General features: G+C 43.4%; 1 non-coding gene across 1 annotated transcript; it reads right to left on the bottom strand.

Moving 5' to 3' along the window:
* Nucleotides 1–5,663: 5,663 nt before the first annotated feature.
* On the bottom strand, nt 5,664–5,825 carry LOC121492283. Its single transcript, XR_005988179.1, has one exon. It is a non-coding gene; the product is annotated as a U1 spliceosomal RNA (small nuclear RNA).
* Nucleotides 5,826–12,423: the final 6,598 nt, after the last annotated feature.

Here is a 12,423-nt window from a genome sequence, read left to right as displayed (position 1 = left end):
TCCCCTCTAACCGGAATAAGGGTGATTTTTTACCTGGGATGGGCCTTTTCGGTCCCAGGAGGACAGTCCAGGGGACCCGCGCGCCCCTTCCTACCCCTCCCTCGCAACCCGCGCGCCCCTTCCTCCCCCTCCCTCGCAGCCGCATCCCCCGCGCTCTGCCGCCTGGTCCTCAGGAATCTGCCGCCTGGTCCTCAGGAATCGAGGACCCCGCAGCCTGCTTCTCAGAGTCGGGGTTACCGTGGGGCCTGTGGGGCCTCGGGAGAGGGGGTGTAGAGGCGGAAGCTGCGGCCTCTAAACTCTCCACCGAGGGGCGCCCGCCGCGTCCTATAACTGCACCCACTGTCTGAGAGGCAGCTTGTGAAGCGGGTGCTCAGTCTCTGGAGGCTGTTTTGTTCTGAGGTTGATGGTTCAGAGACCTAAGCTGGAAGTACAATGTGGGTATTTTTGAACCAAGAAATTGAATCCTTATTCCCTTTTTATGGAGCTGGTCAGATGAGCTAATAAAGTCCGAGATGCTCCCAGCCCAGATTGCAGTTGCTAAGAGAGCATGACTTCACTCTCCTAGGAGGGGCCACAGCCACTGAAAAGTGTCACTGGTGCCACTTGAATAAAATCAGTTTTCATCACATCCAGTCTTCAGGTAGTATCGCGTCCCCAATACAAGACACCCTATGGATGATTATATGCGAAGTGCCATTTCCCAGGGTCTACAAGCTGAAATGTGCTTACTCATTGACTCCTTTCAAAAGGACCATCTCCTATCAGTATCCTCATTTTCCATCTGAGAACACTGAGAAAGGAAAGGTGAAATAACCTGTCCAGTCACTCAGCCAGTGAGTGGGATTTGAAAGCAGAAATTGGAACCCAAGACAGCCTGGCTCCAGATGACAGGCTCAGAACCACCACGTTTACACTCCTCCTAATTTAAAAAAAAAAAAAAAAAAGGTAAAATACTTGACAAGAAATACAAGTCTGTGTATTTATTTTGAAAAAATACCTAGGGGAATCATGCAACAAGCATAAACCTATCCTAAATATCCTTATGACCCCCACCCCCTGCTTCTCAAATACCCTTCTTACCTAATAGCTGCTCCTGCAAACTCTCCAACTTAAACACATTTTGTGCCACAACCAGGTGTTTCCTCCCCTTAACATTTTCCTCCCACCTACCCCATACCTCTTCCATATCTATTCTGTTCTTTCACTTCCAGGACGTTCATTTTTTTAAATTTAAAAATATGAAAAATAGGGGTCCTGGCTGGCTTAGTCAATAGAGCAAATGACTTGGCCTCTGTGTTGTGAATTCAACTCCTACCTTGGGCATGGAGCCTATTTAAAATAAACAAATAAATGAAAAATACATAAAGAAGATAAGCTGTCACCCCTATTTCCACCACCTGGAATTAACTACGTCTACCATCTTTACTTATTTTTCTTCAAATCTATTTTTTAAGTTATTCTAATTTTTTGCAAAAGTTATACATGTTTATTGTACAAATGGCAAAATTCAAGTGATGCAGAAAATGCATATATGTAAAATTCTGAAACATCTTAAAATCAGAAATAACTTTGTATACATTAGGTAATTATTAATGGAGTTACACTTGGTATATTTATAGTGAAAATGATATATTTATAAATATGCTTTTATAAAATTGAGCTCTTATAGGTCTATTTTTATTTGAAAGTATTCAATTTAATAGGGCATGAACTTAACTGAAGAAAAGAGATACAAAACAGGTATGAAGGAATTGTTGAATGTTCAATCAAATTGTTCACCACATAAGATACTTTTCTAAAAGAACTCTCCAAGGCTAAAGACAAGAATAATAATGAATTAAAATTAAGACAGTAAAATTTGAATGATTTCTTATTTTTAAAATCAAATTTCTTAACATGCAGTTTTGTAAATAATACAATGCATTCATTTCAAGTTTGATGACTTTCGACAAGTGGGTGCACCCTGTAACCATTACCCCATTCTAGAAAAAAGAACGTTTCCATTGCTCCAAAATGTCTTGTGTCCCTTTGCAGCCTATCCTCACACCATTCCTTATGCTAGGCAATCAATGATCTAGTTGTGTCATTATGAATTAGTTTCGCCTGTTCTAGAAATTCACATAAATGGAACCATTTATGTATGGTACTCTTAGTATGTACTCAGCATGATATTTTTGAGATTCTTATTGTTGCCACATATCAGGAATCTGTTCCATTGCACTGAAGAGTCGTATTCCTTTGTATGAATATATCACAATTATATCCATTCACTTCTTGATGGACATTTAATTATGTTTCCAGGGGCACTTGGGTGGCTCAGTGGGTTAAGCATCTGGCTCTTGATTTCGACTCAGATCATGATACCAGGGTTGTGAGATAGAGCCCTGTGTTGGGCTCTGAGCTGGGTGTGAAGCCTGCTTAAGATTCTCTCTCTCCCTCTGCCCATCCCACTCCATTTCTCCCTCTCTTTAAAAATAAAATGGTTATGTTTCCAGTTTGGGGACTGTTATAAACATGTTCCTTTTTTAGGCACATGTTTTATAAATTCAATTTAAAATTTAATTTTTTAATACTAACTTATTTTGTGAATGGATGTTACACTCACAAATACAAAATTCACTCAAATGTTACAAAACTCTTAAGCAGAAGTCTACACATTTTTCTTTATATTTCATAATTAAGAGGAAATAAGCTTATTTTGGATAAGCTTATTAGGATATATTTAATATAAACTACACACTAGGCTAGGTGCGTTATCAGATATCTCACTTAATCTATGCAACAATTCTTCTTTGAGGTACTTAATATTTTCATATGACATTTGCAAAATTGGCCTAGCAACAGAAGGAACTGGCCCAAGGACAAACAAAAGGCAAATAAATGGTGGAGCCAGGACTGAAAGGGAGGCCTCCCAGAGCCTGTGCTCCTAACCACAAACTGAACCTAATATGTCTCTAATAACAACCTTGGTGTTTGATTAGGCTTGGAATTCAATATCCAAGTGCTGTATCGGTCTTCTGTTTGTTCAGAAACATTCTGATGAGGAAGCATAACGGTGCTGACAACTGAGGCTGGGAAATCCATTTAACACTCTAGAAACCCAAGTTTTCTCATCAGTAAGGCACACACTGAAAGTTGACTTCAGTCTTGGTTCAGACTTTTTAAAAAAGATTTATTTATTTATTTGAGAGACAGAGAAGGGGGTAGAGGGGGTCATCAGAGGAGAGACCATCCTGAAGCTGACTCCCCACCGAGCACTGGGCTCTATCCCAAAACTCTGAGATCATGACCTGAATCGAAATCATGAGTCTGACGCTCAACAGACTGGGCCATCCAGGCACCCCTTGGTTTGGACACTTTATATTTGTTTATCCTGCTGCTGGGGAGAAGTTCCCGGCTCTTCTTCATCAAACTAGATCAGTCTGTAGGACATAAGACTTTCTCTTTCAGTGTCCTGGATACTCAATAGGCATTCCCTGCTTTTTAGTTGGTTTTCTTTGGACCTGCCCTTTTGTACCAACTCTTCCCCACCTCCACTCCCAACACCTAGTGTCATAGGTGGTCTCGGTAACTTCTAGGCTGAACAGATCTTTTTTTTTTTTTTAATATTTTATTTATTTATTCATGAGAGACAGAGAGAGAGAGAGAGAGGCAGAGAGACACAGGCAGAGGGAAAAGCAGGCTCCATACGAGCCTGATGTGGGACTCGATCCTGGGTCTCCAGGATCAGGCCCTGGGCTGAAGGCGGCACTAAACCACTGAGCCTGGGGCTCAGTTCAGCCTGGGGTTCAGCCTAGGGCTACCCTGAACAGATCTTAATATTGTTCCTAAGGTGGCCAATAGGGACGTGTGAGAATCATTTGGGACATGGCCATGACTTTGTTTGACCAAGTAATTTCTGTTTGCCAGGACATTGCGGATTGGAAGTGAGCAAGGTAAGACAACACCCTGGGAAAGAGACTAGTAAACACAACTGCCCATAGCTGCTAACACTGGACCTGTTTTTTTTTTTTTTTTTTTTCCTGGTTGGTTTTCTTATGAACCAGTTTTCATTGAACCAATTCAATTTAAGGGCATTTTCAGATAGGGAAAATCTAAAACTACCTCTGACAATTGAAAAAAAAAAAAAAACCAACCTGTTATTTACAATTCCTACTGCCATTTAAGAAGGAATATTAAGGAAGCTTCCTAATTTGCCAAGCTACTGAAGCATGTCAGGTACAAACTGGAGGTTTAGAAAGAGCTACTATTTTTCTATATATGAAAGTATTAAGAGAGAGCCTGAGAAAAGAGGTGGGAGGAAGAGGAAACCGAAGCCAGAAATACGAAGAAGCTGCTTTGGGGTAGGAAGGATGGGTGGGTGCTGTCTTGGGAACTGGCTAGCCATGGCTGTAAGGTGTAAAAGCAAGACATTAAGCAAGGCAGCTAATACTTAAAAAATGAAGGCTAAGGCAAGATTAGATATTTAAAGGACAGGAGATGGGAAGACAGCCTAGTTGCACCTCTCACAAGATAAGCAGATAAGATACTGGTCACTGTTCACTCCCAACACCCTTTATTTTATGTTCCTGGAAGCATCACAGGGCATTCAACCAAGGTTCAGGTCTGACTTGTGTGGACTCTGTGTCCAAGATCCGGATGTCAGGGGCCGCTTCCTTGCATAGAATGAGTGTGTGTGACATTTCAAGTAAATCAAGACACATGGGACACCTGGGTGACTCAGTGGTTTAGCGCCTGCCTTTGGCCCAGGGCATGACCCTGGGGTCCTGGGATCAAAGTCCACATCAGACTCCCGGCATGGAGCCTGCTTCTCTCTGCCTATGTCTCTGCCTCTTTCTCTCTGTCTCTCATGAATAAACAAAACAAAACAAAACAAAACAAAGCCCAAGACACAAAATGTCCGGTTGCAGGCAGCTTCTACCTTGCACTTCGAAGTAAGAGCGCCTCCTATCCTAAGAACCCAGCAAATGTTCCTTGAACTCTGTTGTGAAGAAAAGCAGCTGGGTAGAGAAGTACACCTAATTCTGAGATATGGGAACAATGCTAGATTTAACCCCACCTTCTCCACGTGGGGTTAAAGTGAACAACCTGAAACATAAACCAGCAAGCAAAATGTTCCACCAAGAAGGAGCCTGGGTGCCCACCAAAAGATGGATGGATGTGGTCTATATATACAATGGAATACTACTCAGCCATTAGAAAAGACAAATACCCATTTGCTTCGACGTGGATGGAACTGGAGGGTATTATGCTGAGTGAAGTAAGTCAAGGACAATCATTATATGGTTTTACTCATAAGGGGAATATAAAACTAGTGAAACTATTTCACATAAAAAATAGTGAAAGGGATTAAAGGGGAAAGGAGAGAAAATGAGTGGGAAATATCAGGGAGGGAGACAGAACATGAGAGACTCCTAACTCTGGGAAACGAACTAGGGGTGGTGGAAGGGGAGGTGAGCGGGGGTGGGGGTGACTGGGTGACGGGCACTGAGGGGGGCACTTGACGGGATGAGCACTGGGTATTACGCTACATGTTGGCAAACGGAACTCCAATAAAAAATATGCATATTAAAAAAATTAGGTTCATAAAAAAATAGCTGCGTCTACTTGAAAACAGAAAATAAAAGGTATCTTCCTGCTCTATTTCTTTGTACTGTAGAAACCAAGGGAAAGGGCCAACACACTACCAGCCCCCCACAAATTATACAGCCGAGTTTCCCCACATTTGAGGAAATCGCAGGGGTCAGCACATCCTGAGGGTAACAGATAGAACTCGCTCTGGGAAAACCACCTCCCTGACTGTATCTCCCCAACCAAGTAAGTAAAACTCGCGTTGCCCCCCGGCCAACACACCCTCACACGACCTACACTGTGCACACGCTCACTTTGCTCCCCGCGCCTCTCAGCCTCCCTTGGCTCCCTCTCACCCGCGACACACGCAGCTTCGGCCCACACTCCCAGACTCCTTCCCGCAGCACCCGACACCACACTGTCCTTAGGCGGCAGGGGCCGGGGCGCTAGCCGCGCTAGGCCGTATTTACACAGGACCCGCCCCGTCTGTGACGTCACGGGAGTGACCCCACCCCGACCCCTGCCCCGCCCGCCCCATCCGCCCCGCCCACTCCTCCCTCCTCCAGCGGCGTCCGGCGGACCCAGCGGCGGGCGGGAGGGCGGGTGGCGGTGGGAGTGACGCCCGCCTCTCGCTCCTGCCCTCCTGCCCTCCCACCCCCACCCGCTGCGGCGGAGGGCTCGGGGTCTGCACCTGCAGCCTGCGGGGAACCTGCGTGTCTGGCAGGCTGCTGACGCCCCTGTGCCTTTTTTCAAATGATGCCTTACAAAGTGTGGAGTAGAACACTTAGGATTACAAAGGAAACGGGTTCCTTTCATATCCTCTCAATTATTTTTGTGATACAGGATCTCAATTAAAATTTGGAAGTCAGACCCTGTCTTTTGCCTCATATATTTTGGTTACTTTTTCACGATTTCTACTCTTGGCTCAAACTAGTGCATAAGCACTTAGGCCTAACACTTATTGGGTCTTTATTTTTCCTTGAAAGCTTCCATGTACATGTAAAATACTTCTAAGCTTTTCTCCTGTTAGTCTAATTGTCAGGCCCAGCCGGAGACCCTAAGAGGGTAGAGGAAGAGTTTAACTCCCCTGCAGCTTCATACCTAGGCTGCTGCTGCTGCTTCTTTTTTTTTTTTTTTTTAAAGGTTTATTTATTTATTTATGAGAGAGAGAGAGAGAGAGAGAGAGAGAGAGGCAGAGATACAGACAGAGGGAGAAGCAGGCTCCATGCAGGGAGCCTGATGTGGGACTAGATCCCAGGACTCCAGGATCACACTCAAGGGGTGAAGGCAGCGCTAAATTGCTGAGCCACCCAGGGATCCTGATACCTAGGCTTCTTGTCACCGCTTACAAGCAGCCCCCATCTTGCTGTGTGCTCACAGAGCCTCTTTTTTAGAAAAGGGGAAGAGGAAGGGTGTTGAAAAAGTATCTGGCATTTTAACTTTCCCAGAAGCATTAATCCAGGTACAGCAGCTGATGCTGGCCACAGCACAGACATCTCTTTCATCAGCTAAAAAATCCAGAGCTATTTTATTATCAAGAACAACTTTGGGGGTGCCTGGGTGGCTCAGGTGGTTAAGCCTCTGGCTTTGGCTCAGGTCATGAGCCCAGAGTCCTGAGATCAAGCCCTTCAGAGGGCTCCCTACTCAGCGGGAAGCCTGCTTCTTCCACTCCCTCTGCTTTGGCTCTCTCACACTCTCTCTGTCAAATAAATGGATAAAAATCTTAAAAAAAAAAAAAAAAAAAAGAACAACTTTGGTTGGAGAGTCTAAAGATCTTTTTGGGCAGCTACTGCTTTAGCAGCAGATTTTATAATCACTTTAAGAAGTTCCCAATCATAGCCTCATTTACTTTTATCCCTTATCAGGGAAGTAGGGATCTGCCAGTAGGAGCAAATCCTGAATCATGAAAGGTCCTCTCTAACTCACAATGTAAATTGGGATTCCACCAATGAGATGCCTTATCTTGCTGGTGGAAAGCTGGGGGCGGAATTATATTTTTTTCTTCCTAGCCTGAAATAAAAGGTTGTTCTAAATTTCAGAGGTTACACCCCCGCTTGGCAATGACCTGGGGGATAAAGATGAAGGTGTTATCTTTCCAGGCCAATGCCAGAGGAAAGGTAATGAAAAGAGAGAGAAACCATGTTTAGTTAAAGTATGAAGTCTTGGGTGGAAGCAGTCTACCTTGACGTCAGCTGTTTTTCTTCATCAGTTTGATTCCGAGATCTCCTGCATCTCGCAGGCACAGGTATCAGGTGGACCCTTTTTTCTGTGTGACGTGTACCCAAGGCTCAAAGCTTTCTAGTTTTACAGCAGTGTTTGTAGTCAGGAGCACTTAGTAAGATTGCTCTGAATGAGACTCAAGGACTGTCTTCCTCTGATGACACTTCCAGAATATCTAAGTCATCAGGCTATACAGACTGTTATTAACAGAATCCTTTGAATGGGGATTTGGGAAGCACCAAAGAGACTGATTCTCCTGTCCTTTCCCAACCTCCCAGCCACTTGGTCTGCTATTCTCCCACCTGTCACTCACTCTAGTCAATAAACTGTTTCCACTTTCTCTTGGCTTATGTTTGGTTTCTGTCCTGCATGAAGCCAAGGTAGCTGTTGGTTGGTCCTGTGGGACCTTCCCTGAATCCTCGGACCCAGCCTCCCTGTGTCACAAGCATTCTTTAGATTTCCAAACATATATTTTATAATTTCTAGCAGCACTTGCCTTTTTAGATTTTCTAATATGGCGCTAACACATTTAAGTATTAGTTTAGTTTAGTTTCTCTGTAATAAGTTTCTCTGTAATAAGAAGCCAAAAGTAGATAAACCTACTACTTAGGAATTAACATTTTAGTATTTTGTCATATTTGGAAATGATCTAGATATTTATTGAATTTAACTTCCTGTTTAACCTAACTTAGCAAAACTGTAAGGTTACCAAAAAGATTTGGGAAAACTATTTAAGCTGACACAACATGAATTTATTTGGCTAGTAAACTCCAGTAGAATAAAAGTTTTATATTTAATACTGGTAACTCTAAAGATGTCTCTTTTAACTAAACCATCAACCTTAAACTAGCTTTTATAATTTAGTATTTTTCCAGATCATATAAACTTGAAAAACTCTTGGGTTAGTTTTTTTTTTTTCTTTTCCTTTCTTTTTTAGAGAGGAAAGGATTGAAGGCAGAGAGAGAGGGAGAGAGAGAATCCTAAGCAGGCTCCACTCACAGCATGGAGCCTGATGTGGGGCTGATCTCATGACCCTGAGATTTAGACCTGAGTGGGGGAGGGGGGGGGGCGACAGATCTGAGCTGAAATCAAGAGCACCAACCAGGCACCCCAATTTCTAGGTTTTCAAACCAAGTAAATAGAGCTCTTTTATAAATTAATTTTAACAATACTGTGGCCCTTGGATAGCTTAGTCGGTTAAGCATCTGCCTTGGGCTCAGGTCATGATCTCAGGGTTTTATGACAGAGCCACATGTCGGCTGGCTGCTCAGTGGGAAGTACTCCCTCTGCTGCTCCCCTTGCTTGTGTGCGTACACTCTCTCTGTCAAATAAATAAAATCTTTTAAAAAACTAAATTAATTTCAACAATACCATCCGAAAGTAGAAAAATATTTGACATTTACAATATATATACAGACACACACAGATGGGTGCGAAGACTCTATAGTTACTAATATTTCTAGAGATTTTATGATTTGTATTTGTCCCTGAAATTAATTTTACGGAGACTGTGCTAGACGTTTGGACATCAAGTCCCTTTTGGCAGTTTGTATTTTATGTGGCCTCTCCCTTTTTTTCTCTCCTTTAGTCTCAGATGATTGTGGGCTGTGTTTACATTTCAAAGACATAAGATGTGTAACTTCAAGGGACAGAGAAAGAATCTAAATTTCTCCCAGAAGGACTTTGTTTTTTTAAGGCAAATATTTTACAAGTCTTTTTGAGATAAAGAGGGGAAGTGTGGGGATTGGGAAGGAATACGTGAATTCTGAATTGCTTCTAAAACTAACTTTTGTTTTGCAAAAAGATACGTAAGGTAAGGACAGTTGCTATCAGTTTCTCAAAGATTGGGTTTTAAGTTAAATGACACCTTTGGCTGAGCCACCTATCCAACTACATTATCTGCTTTGTTTCTTTCCCTCTGGGTACAGGGTTTTAATTTTAAATATTTCTGGCAGTATTGAATAACCCTCCTTGGGTGTAAGCTGGGTCCCTAAAGAGGGTGCAAAGGATATTACCTTTCCAAAATCCAAAGTCACTCTCAAAGGCAGCCAGACAAAGAACCAATAACTTGTATGCCCCAGGCAGACAAAAAGCCTAGCCCAGTAAGCAAAACGAGATGAACAAGAAGACAATAGCTATTCCAAGGAGAGAAAGGATCACTATAAGGGGTTTGGATTTGAAAAGAAAGATACAATGTGAAATTTTATTTTTCCTCTCTCAGTTGGGCACTACAGATAGAGATTCAGAACTGATTATGGTAACAATTTTCACCCTTCACTGGCTTCTGCCAGTTTTTCCAGGATCCCCTCTGCAGGCTCTAGTATCTACCAGTTTCCCCAGGACTGTTTAAAGGAATAATACAGCAGTTTACCAGAAAATCACTCATTTTCATCAACTCTAGGAGGGGCCCATATGGTGCCCCCCTTTGAAGGTAGGTATGGAAGTGTCTATAAGGCCATCGAATTAGAGGACTTTTATTTACAGTTGTGTAGTGTTTTCAGAGTGGAAAAACAATTCAGACAGAGGATTAGTAAAATGAGTACCCAAAGGAGTATAGAGGGGAGCAATAATAGTATAGTAGTTAAAGTATAGTAGTTACAGCAGTGTTACAGTTTTTTGTTTTAGGTATCTATCTATCTACCTATCTGTCTATCTATCTGTCTATCTATCTATCTATCTATCATTTATCTATCTATCTAAAATATTTTTATTTATTTATTTGACAGAGAGAGAGGAGGAGAGAGCAAGTGAGCACAAGCAGGGGGAGTGGTGGAGGGAGAGGGAGAAGCAGGCTCCCTCTGTGGAGCAGGGAGCCCCATGTGGGGCTCAATCCTAGGACCCTGGGATTATGACCTGAGCAGAAGGCAGACGCCCAACCGACTGAGCCACCCAGGTGACCCTCAGGTACCTCTTATATCCTTAATTTTCCATGAGCCCTTCGCAATGAATCTTTCAATCAACTGGAAGGCTTCTGGAGGCTTTTGCTTGCCAATTAAAACAGGTATCCCATTCTGTTTAATTTGACAACCCTTGGGCAGTCCTGGTGGCTCAGAGGTTTAGTGCCGCCTTCAGCCCAGGGTGTGATCCTGGAGACCCGGGATTGAGTCCCATGTCAGGCTCCCTGCATGGAGCCTGCTTCTCCCTCTGCCTGTGTCTGTTCCTCCTCTGTTCCTGTGTCTGTCTCTCTCTCTCTCTGTGTCTTTCATGAATAAATAAAATCTTAAAAAAAAAAATCGACCACCCTGACTTTTAAATACACTTCTCAAACTATCTTACCTATTTGCAATGTTCCACATCTTGGCCCTTGTAATCCCAAGTTGTTTTTAGTAAAATTTTGCCATTTCTACAGCTAGTCACACAGCTCCTGGTACCAGTTTTCAGATGTAAAGTAAGCAGGTGTGCCAGAAGGTGGCGTGCTTGACTCTTCAGAATTTCAAAATCCTATCCGCTAAGCCTTTGTTCACCCAAAACAAGACAAACCAGGGCACCTCAACACACCAGCGGTAACCTAAAGAAGTTACTGGCAAAGGGAAGGCCCTGCACACCACCCGCAATTCCCAGCGTGGGCAAAACCAGTAGACTCCAGTAAAATGGAGAGTGGACAGAAAATGAGCAAAGGACCAACCTGCAATCCTAGCAAATGGAAACTGTGGACTGGAAAGGACTCCAACCTGGAACTGCCCAGTGGACTGAACCAAGGGCTAAGGACTGCCCCTCTGGCAGAGCCTCCTGTCAGTCTAGACTACCCGGTTACTCTCGGGCTGGGAAGCTACCTAGATTCTTAGTAGCTCGAACTGAAGTAAAAAAAGAGGAGCTCAAAGCAAGAGAGACTTACCCATAGTCCTCTGAAACTGCAAGGCCCTGAGCTCAAAGGACACCATGCTTGTTTTTCACTGTCCCTGAAAGCCACCAAGAGTTCACTTTGAATCCCTATGCTGCACCAAATCTGTTAAAAATACCAAATTTAATCCATTGAGTTTAAATAGAACAAATGTTTTTAAAGACAGAGAGAGGGCATAAAAATAAAAGAAAGGAATTTTTGAGCAAGAAATGCATAGTTTGGGCAAGGCTGCCCCCTTAGGAAGAGAGAGAGGGGTCACTCAGTGAAATTCCTAGTATTGACCAGGAAATTCCAGGTTGACTGGTCTAAGGTTACATTTCTGGGAGGTTGAACTGCAATTAGGTTAGGTAGTAAGTCTTGTCTTACTGGGTTGGGGTCTCAACCTAAGTGATACCATTTGGGCCTGGTTTTCTTTTTAACATACTATTGCGGAGTGAACTGGGGAGACCCCAGGCCCTGGGGCCTCAATCCAGCCAGTCTTGAAGAGAGGGAGAGAAAGAGTGAAGAGTGACAGTGAGAACCAGAGCAAGAGGGATCAGTGTGCCTTAAGGGATGGGTTTCTATCTTTTATTGACAGTTGTTAACTAAGGGGTGGAATATTTACTACCTGGAGTAGGAAGCCAGGTTTCCCAATGTTTTTTCTTACTTTAGTCAGAGGTTTCCTGTCATGGCATCTGCCAGGCTTGGGCCTGTCTGTTTTGATCCAGCTTCTTGTGGAGCACGGTCAGGACAGGCCTCTGACCTTCCCAGTAACCACCCATGACTTCCGCATTGCTGACCTAACTGCCTAC

This window comes from Vulpes lagopus, chromosome 5, assembly GCF_018345385.1.
Source record: "Vulpes lagopus strain Blue_001 chromosome 5, ASM1834538v1, whole genome shotgun sequence".
Taxonomy (NCBI): domain Eukaryota; kingdom Metazoa; phylum Chordata; class Mammalia; order Carnivora; family Canidae; genus Vulpes; species Vulpes lagopus.
This window is presented reverse-complemented; position numbering and strand designations above follow the sequence as displayed.